The sequence below is a fragment of the Marmota monax genome, unplaced genomic scaffold, assembly GCF_021218885.2.
Source record: "Marmota monax isolate L192 unplaced genomic scaffold, Marmota_monax_Labrador192_F-V1.1 WCK01_AAM20220418_F8-fsc00278, whole genome shotgun sequence".
NCBI lineage: Eukaryota > Metazoa > Chordata > Mammalia > Rodentia > Sciuridae > Marmota > Marmota monax.
The window spans coordinates 130,663-144,797 of record NW_026694626.1 but is presented as its reverse complement, the minus strand read 5'-3'; the positions used below and the strand labels follow the sequence as shown (position 1 = coordinate 144,797).

Sequence of the window (14,135 nt, the reverse complement as noted above, 5' to 3'; positions counted from 1 at the left end):
TTTGTCAAGTACATAGTGATGGAGGACGTGGGGAAAGGATGAATGGGAACGAGAGGATGCATGCCTTTCTCTGCGCCATCACTCTTCTGATGACATGGTCCCTCTTAGCACAGTTAAACCTCCACTGTCACCACCTCCAGTCTCAGGTCTGCAGCTCCACCAGTGACCTGAGCAAAAGCCCATGTTCAAAAAAAGCAGCAGTCACTATAGTCTTAAGAGTTTGCAATAAAACTTGCCTATTAATCAGTCTGTTGGTCCTTCTGCCTTCCCTTCTGGTCCTCCTGGGCAGGAGTGGGATGTTTTAATGGACTGGGCATCATACACATGTAGAATAACACATCTCTTACTCCCCTTTGATAACAACAGCATCGGTTCTATCCACGTCTGAGAATCTTTTACATGCTTCATCTTCTTGGAGGAAGAAATGATAAATTTGGAAGCATAGATTATATAATTGTACCAAGATAAAGCTCAATCTTCAGTCCAGCGCAACTCAATTAGAATTTTTTTTTGTAGTTGTAGATGGACAAAATGCCTTTATTTTATTTGTTTATTTTTATGTGGTGCTGAGGATTGAACCCAGTGCCTCACACATGCTAGGCAAGCGCTCTGCCACTGAACTACAGCCCCACAACTCAATTAGAATATTTTTACTGCTTAATTAGATCTAAAGAGACCTGCAGAAAAAAAAAAAAAAAAGAAAAGAAAAGGATCTGTCTTCTTGGAGAAATAGGCAAAGTCTGATACACGTAACTTCCTCTCTCTTCTTCCCTACTTGCCTTTCAAAAATGTCCCACAATTCCAAGTAAAGATGACACTCTTCCATCCCTTCTGCTGGACTTCATTCATTGGAACCACCTGAGTTGTTTGTGGGGCAAATGCATTGAACCCCTGGAAAAGAAATATCTTTTATTTTAGTATACTACTTAGGAAAAGAGAGAGAGAAAACACACACATGCGCACGCACACGCACACACACACACACACACACAATTGATGTATGATATATGGAAGACTGTTTTACCTGGGCCAATGTAAAAAGTCTCCTTGTTTAGCTTCCTAACTCAAAATATCCATCATCAGCACTCTCCTGATTAAGATCCTGCCAGGGCAGCCAGTGACTCACTCAGTGAAATCCAAGCACCATTTAAAGACCTTCACAATGAAGCTCCTGCCACCTTTCCAACTTAGGCTCCATCTCCCCTCAAATAAGCCTGCCGCTCCTTCCTCCACTCACCTTTTGCAGACAGATCTGCCCATTGTATCCCTGTCCCTGCTCTCATGTTCCCTCTGCCTCTAGTCTCCCTTTCCTTCTCCTCACAAAGTTCTTGGTCACCCCTCAAGAACGCACTCAGTTTTCACCTCCTCCGTAGATCTTCCCTCTGCAACTAAAGAAAAAAAAATTAAAAATTTAAAACAAAAAAAAAAAAGAGTTGTCCAGCACTTAGATTCACCTCTCACTTTTCGGTTCTTCTAATCTCCTTTGTTATAGTTTTCTATGTATTTCCTTGAGGGATTAAAATTTTCTGTATGCTAGTATCTCTAGCATTCTGCCTCGAACAATGTGTATTTTCTAGAAAGATATTCTAGAAAGAATTTGGGTGTTTTGTTTTGTTTTGTTTTAATTTTAATGAGATTTTAAAACATGCTTCTGAAAACACTTATAGAGGCATTTTTATTTTGTTCAGACCCAAACTTTAAACAATGGACCTCATGGAAAACCACTGTGCTAAAATTCAGAGAAATTCAATACTTGGTCTTACTATCAATTTTCCTCTTTCATTAGTCTTTCACGTGGATTTGTATACGTTTAGATATGTTTTCACTCTCACTCATGTTTGACAGGGGGTCTTTTGCTCTCTGTAATCCCCAGTGGTGTTACCTACACAAAAGGCTTCCCCTTTCCCTGGAGTGTTGACAGAAATAAATCACTTGCAAAGCAGCCACAGGTGATAATGCCCTGAATTTTGAAAGGATTTCTTTTATCAGGATGCTAAAAAGTATATGATAAATCATGATCATTACAGTAGAGTAGTTAACAAAAAATCATTTATTTCAAATAGGAGCAAGATCCCAGCTGACATGCAAGTTAGCTATATGCAGAGCTGGGTCAGTAGATTCCTCACTTAGATTGATAACATTAGAATGGCCAGGCAAAGTCAGGTGTGGTGGCATAGGCCTGTAATCCCAGCAGCTCAGGAGGCTGAGGCAAGAGGATCAAGAGTTCAAAGCCAGCCTCAGCAACAGCAAGGCACTAAGCAATTCAATGAGACCCTGCCTCTAAATAAAATACAGAATAGGACTGGAGATGTGGCTCAGTAGCCAAGCAAGGGGCCCTGAGTTCAATCCTCAGTACCAAAAAATAAAAATAAAAAAAAGAATGGCCAGGCAAGGTCTGAGGTTCCCCACAGACTCCGTCCCTGCTTATTTGGAGGCAGGTTTTGCCTGCCTCAAGGATGCTCTCCAACCACAATTTGGTCATCTCTATGAATGGCCAGTCACCCAGTTTACAGATGTCCTATGGACAGGCAGACTAAGCTCCCCTGGCCGACTTCCACCATGACCTCAGTTACCCAGGCTGGAAGATTCTGTGGCATCTCAAAAGACCCTTTCTCTGTACAACCTAAACATTATCAAGTTGGGTAACAATATAAAGATATCATGACGCAAAGTGTGCCAAGAAATAGAGACATAAAGCAGTAGGGGCCTCATGGAAGGAGGGAAAGAGAATAGCAGATACTAAAGGCAAATCCAAGTATCTATCTAACCGCCGGCTGGTTATCACAGGAGGATTGTCGTTGGATATTAAGATCATATTTTCTCAAGACTGAGACCCTGTTGGCTCCCTCAGCACCCCATGGTCCTGCTCTGGAGGTATAATCCTGACCTCCTGGGAAGGGGACTGGAGATCTGGAAACTTAACAGAGTCTGCCCCATGGATGGTGTGTATGCTATCTGAGTGGTAGATGATACCATTAAATAAGACTAAATCCGATAAGAAAGACTCCCATAAGGTTCCATCACCTTCAGAACCATGTGAGGAGTCCAAGCTGTGTCAGGTTAGTGCTACAGGGTCTTTAACACCTCTTCACACTTGCGAGTTTCCCTTTTGAACAGAGAGAGCAGACCTCCATCAGGCTACTATATGCAACTAGATTTTGAACACCATTGTTTTTGAACATCTCTGATGCTACAGTTATTTCCTACTTGAAACAAGCACTATATCCTATTCATTTCATTATTGTCCTACGAATTTCTTTTCAAAACAAATTTAACATGAAAAGAATGAATCGGTTTAAAGTAAAAATAAAGTAAATGATATTTTGGGCTTATACAGAACATGGCAAAAATCAGAAAGGATGCCCAAAGGTTGGGAAACATCAGTACAAAGATCAGAATATGAAGTGATGAGACTAGAAGAGTAAAATGACCATCTCTGCTCCTTTTCCAGCCCTGTGATCCAGAGCAAATGGCACAACCTCTCTGATCTGTTTTCTCATCTATAAAATCAAAGGGGATAAAGATAATGTGGCCACATCAGACTTCAGGCCAGATCTGCCAAGTAGAAAGGGTGAGGCTAAAAAAAAAAACAGTGGCCTGGCACTCATCACAGAAAGTGGGCATGGCTAGAGCAGGCCGGGCATTTGCCAACTACAATATCTGCACTCTACACCATGAAAGGTATTCATGCATCTCCCCTGCCAAGGTTATAAAGGAAGCCAGTGAGAAGAAGAGGGTACACTCCAGGCTCACGTGTATCTAGACACTTCATGGAATGTGGCTAGATGGGGCTGCCTAGCTGTGGCTGCGAGCATGGCCAGGTGACAACAGCAATAAGGAGCCTGGGAGAAGGAGAGGCTGGGAGGGGTGTGATCCAAGGGGGGCTACTGTGGATAAACGCAATGAGCACAAAATGTTGTCTCTTCTAGCTGTCTCCCCCACTGTTCCCTTTCTCTCTATGGTTCTCCTCCCCCCTCCTCCCTTCCTTCTTTGCATAAATTCACTGCCCACTTACACTACGTCCAGAGCTTTCCTAGGCGTAGGAATGAAATCTATGCATAAAATTTTGTTTCTGAGTTTTTCTTTCACAGGAAAGCTGTTTTCATGTGAAAACAGCCATAGGGACTTTTATCGATTTTTATTTAGAGGGAAGTTTGACAAGGCCAGCTCTGTCTCATCCGATTCCATGTGCATAATGAGACTAAACATCTTTAAAATTTGAGAGATGTGAAGGATTGCCTTAGGAGTGAAATCCCAATCAGACAGACCATAGGCACACACAACATTTGAAAATGCTCAAAGTTGTTACCAATATTTCAAATGTAAGAGTTTGCTTTTGGTTTTTTTTAATGGATTTCCTGTTTCCAAAATTGGAAAATCTGGCAACCCGCATTGGTTGAGTCTGAGTAGAACAGGGTTCTCTGTTTCTAGTCTGTATAGTCCTCACCCCTCCTTGTCATGCCCAGTACCGAAAGCAAGCACAGGTTGCCATGTGTTGTCTTTATCGCCTTTTACTGGAACGATGCTGGCCTTACACTTGACCCTGTGTGCCCATTAGCCTTACCTGCCAGACACCAGAGGCCCTGAGCATGCCCTCTGCAGACCAGATGTTCTCAGCACACCCACAGAGCAAAGGGCCTCCCAGACAGTGCTCATCGCTTTACCTTAAAACATGAGCCTGCACTCTTGTTTGCTGCTGGTAATGCCTGCCCACAGAGAAACAGGGGAGTCGAGTTCTCCTTCAACCCCAGTTTTCCAAACATGTTTGTCCTTTTCCCTGACTACAGGCTTTAGCCTTTGCTAACATCATTATTACCTGTTCTCCCTACCTATCAGGTGCTTTATCTCCTGACATAGTATTTGCCCACAAGGTAAACCTGCTGCCCTCCCAAGAGATAATAATACTTATCAGAATCTTCTGTCGAGTTCCTGGACCTTTAGGGATTGAACCGCACTTTCCACACACGAAGCCCTCCATTATCACCACTATTGTTGTCATTATTATTATTATTTGGGATTAGGCAGCCCTCTCAGAAGTCTTGCCAGCCACAGGCAGGTGCCATCTCAGAGTCTCACCTGGCTCGGTGTGGTGACTTAGGCCGGACGCACCTGGCTGTAGTGCTCTGGTTCAGGCTGCTGCATCCTGGGCTTTTGCCAGAGCAGAAACCGGCTCTGAAACAGTCACTCTTCCTTTGTGCATGGACAGAAGCTGGGGCTCCAGGGTTGAGGTGGGGATTGGGGTGAGCAGGAGGCCTTCCCCAAGGAACCCAGTCCTTGAACATGTTACTATTTTAGCATCTTCCACACCACACAAATGAAGGCTTAGGGTCCCCCTCCCATGACAAGAACCAAACAGAAGTTCCAAAAGTACTATAAGATCCACTTTGGCACAAATGTGTGTAACTTTCCCCTCCCTAATTAAGTAGTAGTAGTAGTAGTAGTAGTAGTAGTAGTAGTAGTAATAGTTATAATAATAATAATAATACTGAAAGCTGGGTTCAAGGAGCATTCCAGTAGTTGATTTAAAGATGCTTTGAGAATTAACACGTTGAACCTGTGCTGACACCTCAGCAATGGGGACAGTCAGGAGTTTCTGGTAGTCCTTAGCTGTACAGACAGGAACCCCAAATTCAGTGCAAGCCCAAGTCAGCTCCTTTAAAACAAAGCCACACAATACAAGAGACCTTAAAGATAGAGGGATCTGGTGTTGGGGCTGAGCTCTTGCCTAGCATATGGGAGGCACTACATAAGAATAAAATAAAGGTATTGTGTCCATCTATAACCCCCCAAAAAATACTTTTAAAAAGTGTGGGGGTGGGAATCTGAAGCCCATTTGGAAAACATGCTGCAGACTCAGGAGAGGCTGTTGAAACTGAATTATAGAATTTTTCTGCTCTTTAAATACAGAAGGGTAATAGGCCTTGGGGGGACTGAGGAAATGGGGCACACAGATATCCCAGGATGTTAGTTCAGATCCCTTTCTAATCACAGCATTGCATCGTCCAATTTCCAAAACATGCCAAAGCTTAGACTAAAGCTCTCTGAATGACTTTGAGAACATGTGGTTACAAACCTGAGGCAGCAGTTCAGTGACTTGAGGGGCTGTCCCACAAGCTAGGCAGCCCCATCTAGCCACATTCCATCTCAACCCACACCTGTACAAGATGTCACCTGGAACTTGTACATGAATTAGCAGAAAAGATAAAGCAGGGCATAATTCATAACTAAATAACATCACATAATTAAAGAATACATTCCCTGGAGCTGACCCTCTTTGAACTGAGATTTCTGAAACCGTGTGCCCCCAAATAAACTTTTCTCCTAAAAAAAAAAAAAAAAAGAATACATTCCCAATGCCTAGCAAGTTCAAGGTACTCAGTAGGAGAGATATGCAGATTGGAAGGTAGTTGAGATTGGGTTTAGAGTTGTGGTTGTGGTTATGGTAGGGATTGGAATTGCAGGTGGCCTAAGGGCTGGCATAGGTGAAAAATTTGGAATTCTGTCATTTTCTTTTTTTTTTAATTTTTAAATTGATTTTTAAAAACATAAATGACAACGGAATGCATTACAATTCTTATTACACATATACAGCACCATTTTTCATATCTCTGGTTGTATATAAAGTATGTTCACACCAATTTGTGTCTTCATACATGTACTTTGGATAATGATGTCCATCACATTCCACCATCCTTGCTAACCCCTACCCCCTTCCTTCCCCTCCTACCCCTCTGCCCTATCCAGAGTTCATCTATTCCTCTCATGCTCCCCCTCCCTACCACACTATGAATCAGCCTCCTTATATCAGAGAAAACATTTGGCATTTGGTTTTTTTGGGGATTGGTTAACTTCACTTAGCATTATCTTCTCCAACACCATCCATTTACCTGCAAATGCCATGATTTTATTCTCTTTTATTGCTGAGTAGAAGAAAATGTAGGTTCTAATCTCCATCATATGGGATTAGGCCCCAACTTCCTTAATAAGACTCCTATAGCACAAGAATTAAAATCAAGAATAATAAATGGGATGGACTCAAACTAAAAAGTTTCTTCTCAGCAAAAGAAACAATCTGTGAGGTGAATAGAGAGCCTACATCTTGGGAGCAAATTTTTACCCCTCACACATCAGGTAGAGCACTAATCTCTAGGGCATATAAAAAACTCAAAAAGCTAAGCACCCAAAAAAACAAATAACCCAATAAATAATGGGCCAAGGACCTGAACAGACACTTCTCAGAAGAGGATATACAATCAATCAACAAATATATGAAAAAATGATAAGTATCTCTAGCAATTAGAGAAATGCAAATCAAAACTACTCTAAGATATCATCTCACTTCAGTCAGAATGGCAGCTATTACGAAGACAAACAACAAGTGTTGGTGAGAATGTGGGGGGAAAAGGTACACTCATACATTGCTGGTAGGATTGCAAATTGGTGCAGCCAATATGGAAAGCAGTATGGAGATTCCTTGGAAAACTGGGAATGGAACCACCATTTGACCCAGCTATCCTTTTCCTTGGTCTATACTCAAAGGACTTAAAAACAGCATACGACAGGGACACAGTCACATCAATGTTTATAGCAGCACAATTCACAATAGATAACCTGTGGAATCAACCTAGATGCCCTTCAGTAGATGAATGGATTTTTTAAAATGTGGCATGTATACACAATGGAATATTATGGAATTCTGTCATTTTCTATCAAATTACAATCATGTGTTGGATGCCCAGCCACTGATGTCTAAGATGTGCTTGACATTAACTCTCAAACTAGACTATGGATTTCTTTAAGGATTAAGTCCTACTCCTAAAGTTCCTTTACTTTGCACTGACCAACTCTGTAGTGTCTACACACAGAAAGTGCTTGGTACATCCTTAACTTCCCCAATTTGTTAACAATGCAACCTATAGTCAAAGTCCTCTCTGGTGATTTCGTGAATTAGAGAAAAGGGAGGAGCCTTGGGACCCAACACCCCAAGGACTCTCTGACTCCTCCAACTACCAAGGTCATATGTTTGATTTTAATCTACATGAGAAGTGGCCCTTTGTGCAAATCTGAAGGCCAGGGATTTCAAGTAAAATATGAAATATCTAGTAGGGCTGCCATCTTGGAAGCCCTCATTGTTCTTATACTTCAGGATCAAACTTACTGGGTACTGCAGCTAAAGAGCATGCCCAGTAAAAAGGCATCTCCCCACAGCTGGTGGAGGTGTTGTATGGAGTTTTTCCTATTTGTTGGATTAAGATAATGAGAAAACATAACTCTGAAAAGTTTAGCTGTCCAAAATCCAGTCCCAATTTGTGCAATGTGTGCCTGAGTGTGAGCACTTTGATGTCAACTTAACTTCTCCAGGGTGAAAAGACTCAAGCAATGTTGATTCCTACTCCTCCTCAATGCTGAAAGTCATCCCCAGTGCAAGGGAAAACTTCAGCCAATGCCATTCAAAAACAACTGCAACTCTTCCCAGTACCAACTAGCATGAGAAAATAAGGAAGGGGACAGTGATGTTCTGGAAGATGAGATGCTTAATGGGTATTTCCTGCTTCTAAGGTATTGTTTATGCCATCCAATTAAGCCATACAGGGTGCCCACAAGGTGTGTCCTGATACTTGGTGATAATTGCAGGGTGGCTGGAGGCCAGAACCTCAACCTCAGATAAGAGCCAAAATTATACAGCCAAGCACCTATTAATCAGGATTAACCTCCAAGGATGCCAGCTCAGGAATCCTCTTCATAAATAAGCATCTTCATGTACACTTTTAAAAGAAAACAAAACACTCATTTTCTCAGATAGAGTCAACTGGCCTGGTAGCTCCGGAAAAGATATTTTAGCCCAATCATAAAAAGAAACCAGCCAACACTCTAAAAGAAGTTAGGGTGGGTTATATGAGGCACTGAAGCCTGTCTTTCCTATCTGAGTTTCATTTTTCTCAGAAATCTCCGATAGGAAGCTGTCTCTGGGGAAAATAGAGGATGGAGGTTATTTGACAATATATTTAGGGCAACGAGATGCTTTTTAAAAAAAGTATCAATTACTTATTTCCAGAAAAAAAAATGTTTTCAGACACTATTAGATAATAAATTTTGTTTTCCATATCTCAAAATGTTCGATTCAATTCATTTGCTCCTTTTCTTACTTGCAGAGGATAGGGGGCTGGCTGAGCCCAGGAAACAAAGAAGATCCCTCCCTTGAGAGATCTTCATAGAGTGTAGCAACCTTGAACTTCAGAATGTCTGCCATCTGGAGGAACTTAAAATACAGGGGATGGGTCCCTGTCCCTTGCAAACATTGGGTAGATTTTCTCTGGTTTATAACTTATATGTCTGGCCCATTAGAGTGTTGGGGGAGAAGGGGCAGGCAGCAGGAAATTTTCAGGGGTTTGAAAGTCCAGGGTTTCTTCAGGATTTTAATTTGTTTTCCTGCGTTTTGGTAGCTAAATCGTTAATAATGAAATGAGTGCTTAAATATTTGGATCTTTTGGAGGTAAAAATCACCCTGAAAGGAATATCATTGACCTTTGGATAGGCAGTTGACAGCCTGGAGTTTAATACTTTGGGGATATTCTCTGAAATATATAGGCTGCTGCCTATAAAGACATTGCTTAGAGTTTGTTGTCATATAAAAGAAGCACCATGAATCAATTTGAAAATATAGAAACTGGCTAGTTCAAAAGAGTCTGTTCTTAGTTTCAAAGTACTTAGGTCATTGCCTTTTTTTTTTTTAAGGATACTCATAGATGATCATGAAGACAAAAATCTTACTTATAGAATGCACTTATAGCATAAAATGTAAAATATGCCTTCTAGTCATAGGGAGATGTCTGTAAGTCCCAAAATATATAAGAACCTGCTTCATCAAAGTTATTCTTCCAACATATTTTCAGGTCTAACTTATATAAAACACATTTTTATGGACACCTGACTTTTATTTTAATCTTTCATCCAAAGTTTAAATGGATTCTTACTGAGCTCCGTGTTTTAAAATTATAACTCTTCATTTTGATCAGACTTTGTAGTATACATAAATTAGCAAACATACACAGCATCTTGCTGTTAAAGACAAGTTGTTTTAATGAAAACATAACCTGAAAATCAAGCAGTATTTTTTGGAGGGAAAAGACATTGGTTGAAACAGCACTGTCTTATCGACATTAAAAATAGTTGACATAACTCAGCAAGGATGCTGAAATTTAACTTTTGTATGTTTTTATTATACCCAGAGTATCAAAGATAACAGAATTTATTCATAGAATGGCAGTCATTGAATTCAGTTTTCTGGTACAATTTTCTTCCCATATAAACTCATAAAAAATGTGATGGGTGAACCATTAGGAATGCTTAAAGCAGCCCCTGATGTATGCCCACACAGAAAGAACAGATAGATTGCAAAATGTTTATGCCTTTTACATTTTTTACAGTATTAATAAGGAAACACTGTGATTACCAATCAGAAAAGACTCCAGAGTGCTGCTTGTGAAGTGTACCATTATAAAGATTTACATCTGTATCTGGGGAGTAATATATAGCATTGATATTTTAAGGAGCTCAGTTCAAAAATCTCTTGAATCAATGAAACCTGAGAGAGTGAAATACCACCACCACCACCCCCGCAGTGTGTGCATTGTGGTTACTTTATGATTTATATGGTTAAAAAAATAGACTTGGTCCCCCGAATATTCACCAAACATTTGAAGATGGATTGCAAAGTATCTATGCAGATTTTCAGCAAAATTGTCTATCACAATTGGAAGTGAAGTGGTTGTGGGATTATCTGTTCAGAGTCAAGTCCTGCAATGGCTATCTAGGAGCCCAGGTCCCATTCCATGTCGAGTACATAGTGCATTAGCCCTCCGGAGGTCCCCAGCCCCATCAGTGCAAATCTATCTTTCACTCTCTGAGAGCATTTTCAGTCATCTAGAGACATCTAATAAATCCTTAGAAGGATCCTGAGGTGCTTCTACTATCACCTAATAGTTGGTATTTTGAGAGTAAATGGCCAGAAAGGACACATTTTCTAGTTTATAGCTGTAGCCTATATTCATTTTCCAAGTTTCCCAAGCAATTCTTATGCAGAGTTTTATAATCAGTTCCACTACCTCTCAATCCAATATGAAAGCTTAACACAGCAGCGTTCACCTGCCTTCAACCAGAACTTGTCTAAAATAATCTATGCCAGTCATGACACATTCTGCTGCAACTATCAGGGGTTAGAATTTTCTTTGTCTCACTTATTACAAAATTCAGAAATAGAGAGGCCCAGGTTGGAACAGCAAAGCAAAGAAAGCATCAGATCTCATTAACTCTACCTAATTATTTTTCCACCATTCTTAATATGGGTAGCTGTCTTTTTGCTCATGGTAAGACAACTACTGTACCTATAAACATTATAGATGATCAAATAGGAAGAAAAGAGACCTGGCAAGAGCCTAGAGCAAGACACCTTCTCTGCGCAGGGGCATTACCTTTGGTATGGGATGGGAAGCTCCCAGGATGACCCATAGCTGCAAGGAAGTCTGGGAAATCAGGGTTTGCTTGTGTTTTTTAAACTAGATCTAATAAACCAAGTAAAATCACGATTCTGCTAGGGAAAAAAAAAAACAGAATAGATGTTAGGTAATGAACTAGTAGTATCAACCACAGTATTCATATTGTAAACTGTTGGAAGATTTTTCTTTAATATCTTGAGTTATGCTATCCATTACAGTGGCCACTAACCACATGTACCTATTTCAGTTAATTAAATTACATTATAAATTCAGCTTTCCAATCACATTAGCTACATTCAGTGCTCAATAACCACCTGTGCCAACTGGTTGCCATATTGGATGGTGGTGGTAAGTTGTCTTACCATTCCAGGAAACAAATTCCTGTCTTCTCAGTCCCACATGTTTTAGTTCAAGGCCATCTTCTTTGTCTTCATCTTCAATGGGAAAAAAAAAATAGCAAGTGAACACTATTTCTGTAAAAGTGCTTTAAGATTATTGCATCACTACTACACATACCCCTTATCTTAGTTGAGTTTCTTTCAAAAACAGAGGCTAAGAAAAGACTTGAGCATCAGGAGTTTATGTGGGAGGTATCCTACAATCACCAAAAACATCCCAAACAAAAACAGGAGTCAAGGAATAGAGTGACACTGGGAAAGAAAAAGTCTATAAATGTAGGTTATTGAGGTCACTGCTGCAGGCAGTGAGGGCTCAGATCCACTGGGATCTCTGAGAAACACAAAATGCCTCCCCAGAACCATCTGTTCAAAGTCCAGAATGCTGGAGCAGGTGTCCACTGGCTCCCATACCCTGCTGGTTGAAGTTTGCCCCTCAGATGTTAGCTTGCTTCCCCTTCCTCTGTCTCTGGAAGAATGAGCTCCCACAGCTCTGAAGGAATCTTCCAGGCACAAAAGTGGGTAGATGCCTGCCTGGAGCTCAGAAGGGCACTGTCGGGAGGTACAGACCTATTCATCAAAGCTAGGCTAATATCCTGGCTGGGTCTAGGCGATGGCATGTGACACACCAAGATCTTCTGCCACACTCCTTCTGGCCTCTTTGTCTCCTTTTTAAGTTGATTTCTCTTTGTTAAGGACTGTGCCACTGCTCAGTCACAGTCAGTTGCAGATTATAGATCCGCCAACAGATATCTATGTGGCCATTGTTAGCATCATTATTGTTTGTAATATTCTCTCCACCATAAGAATTAAGAGTTGAAATCATTAGTTTCAAAATAAAAAGAGGAAGCTACTGAATTGGTATTTCTTACAAAATGCTTTCTTTTATTTTTTTTTTTTTGTATCAGGGGTTGAACCCAGGGGCACTGAACCACTGAACCATATCCCCAACCCTTTTAAAAAATATTTTATTTAGAGACAGGGTCCCACTGAGTTACTTTGGGCCTCACTAAGTTGCTGAGGCTGGCTTTGGACTCACAATCCTCCTGCCTCAGCTTCTGGAGCCACTGGAATTACAGGCATGCACCATTGTGCCTGGCTACAAAAACATTTTATATCAGTATATTTGGGGAATTGGAGTTTTCCATTAGAACAATGAATGCCTCTTCATACCCAAACATTTGCCTCAATGTTGCCTCACAGCAGACAGACAGTCCTGGTGGGCAATTTGAAAAATTACTGGCTGGACTCTCTTCAGAAATGTATCCCACCCACACAGCTACCTCAGCCCAGAAGTCTACCATTAGAGAGTTTGCACTCTGGCTTTGCATCCCAAGAATATTCTATTAAAATGAACTATTCCTAGAGTCAAAGGTATACACGAAGCCCATGTTTCATTGGTGGGACTGGTTTGACATTTGGCTTTATAATACAGCAGCTGGGAGAGAGCAATGAAGAGCTGAGTTTGTGGGGGAGGAGGCTCAATCATGACCTGGTAGAAGACACAGAACTTCATGCCAAAGAGGCAGGCCACTTCTAATCTTCCACCTCCTCACCTCTACCTAAAGACAGGAGCAGTAATGGGAGGCAAAGGCAAAGTTTCACTTTTTTTTTTTTTTTTGCTTTAAGCCAAGAAAGGCTTTGGGTAAAATTGTTTATTCACTCATTAAATATTTATTGAGCATCTGCTAAGTGCCAGCTCAGTACTAACTCCAGATACACAATGATCACCCAAACAGACATGGTCCAGGCCTCAGGGAAACTACAGTTCTAATGGGAACACCAAAAAAAAAAAAATCAAGGAAATAAATACATACAAACTCTAATAAATGACATAAGAGAAAAGAACAGGGTCCTGTGTGAACTACTCTCTGAGGAAATGACACTTAAGAGGCCTGAGAAAGGAGGTGAGGGAGAAAAAGAACATTCTAGGGAAAAGGGAGTGTTATCAGAAGATCATTCATAGGTACGAGGAGACCAGGTGTCAGTGTATAGTTAACATAATGAATTGGGAAAGAAAGACAGTGGACTTACATGGTCTTATAAAACATCCATCCCTCTTATTTCACAATTCTAGAACAAAAGGCCACATTCCAGTTCTTCCTTTGTATTTGGTAATTCCCACATACCTTCTCCTCTTAGCAATAATAACAATAACTAATATTATGTGAGTCACATCCTGTGTGACTCATAAAGGGCTTTTACCCTCGAATTTACTATTGCTAATATTTAATATCAAGATAAT

The 14,135-nt window shown here is 40.7% G+C and overlaps 1 long non-coding RNA gene across 1 annotated transcript; it reads right to left on the bottom strand.

Annotated features, from left to right (window-relative positions):
- Positions 1-738: 738 nt before the first annotated feature.
- Positions 739-11,583, bottom strand: LOC124078086 (uncharacterized). The gene is made up of 3 exons (XR_006846811.2): positions 11,472-11,583; positions 1,238-1,388; positions 739-891 (listed from the first exon to the last, which is right to left on the bottom strand). It is a non-coding gene; the product is annotated as an uncharacterized LOC124078086 (long non-coding RNA).
- Between the last annotated feature and the right edge of the window lie 2,552 nt (positions 11,584-14,135).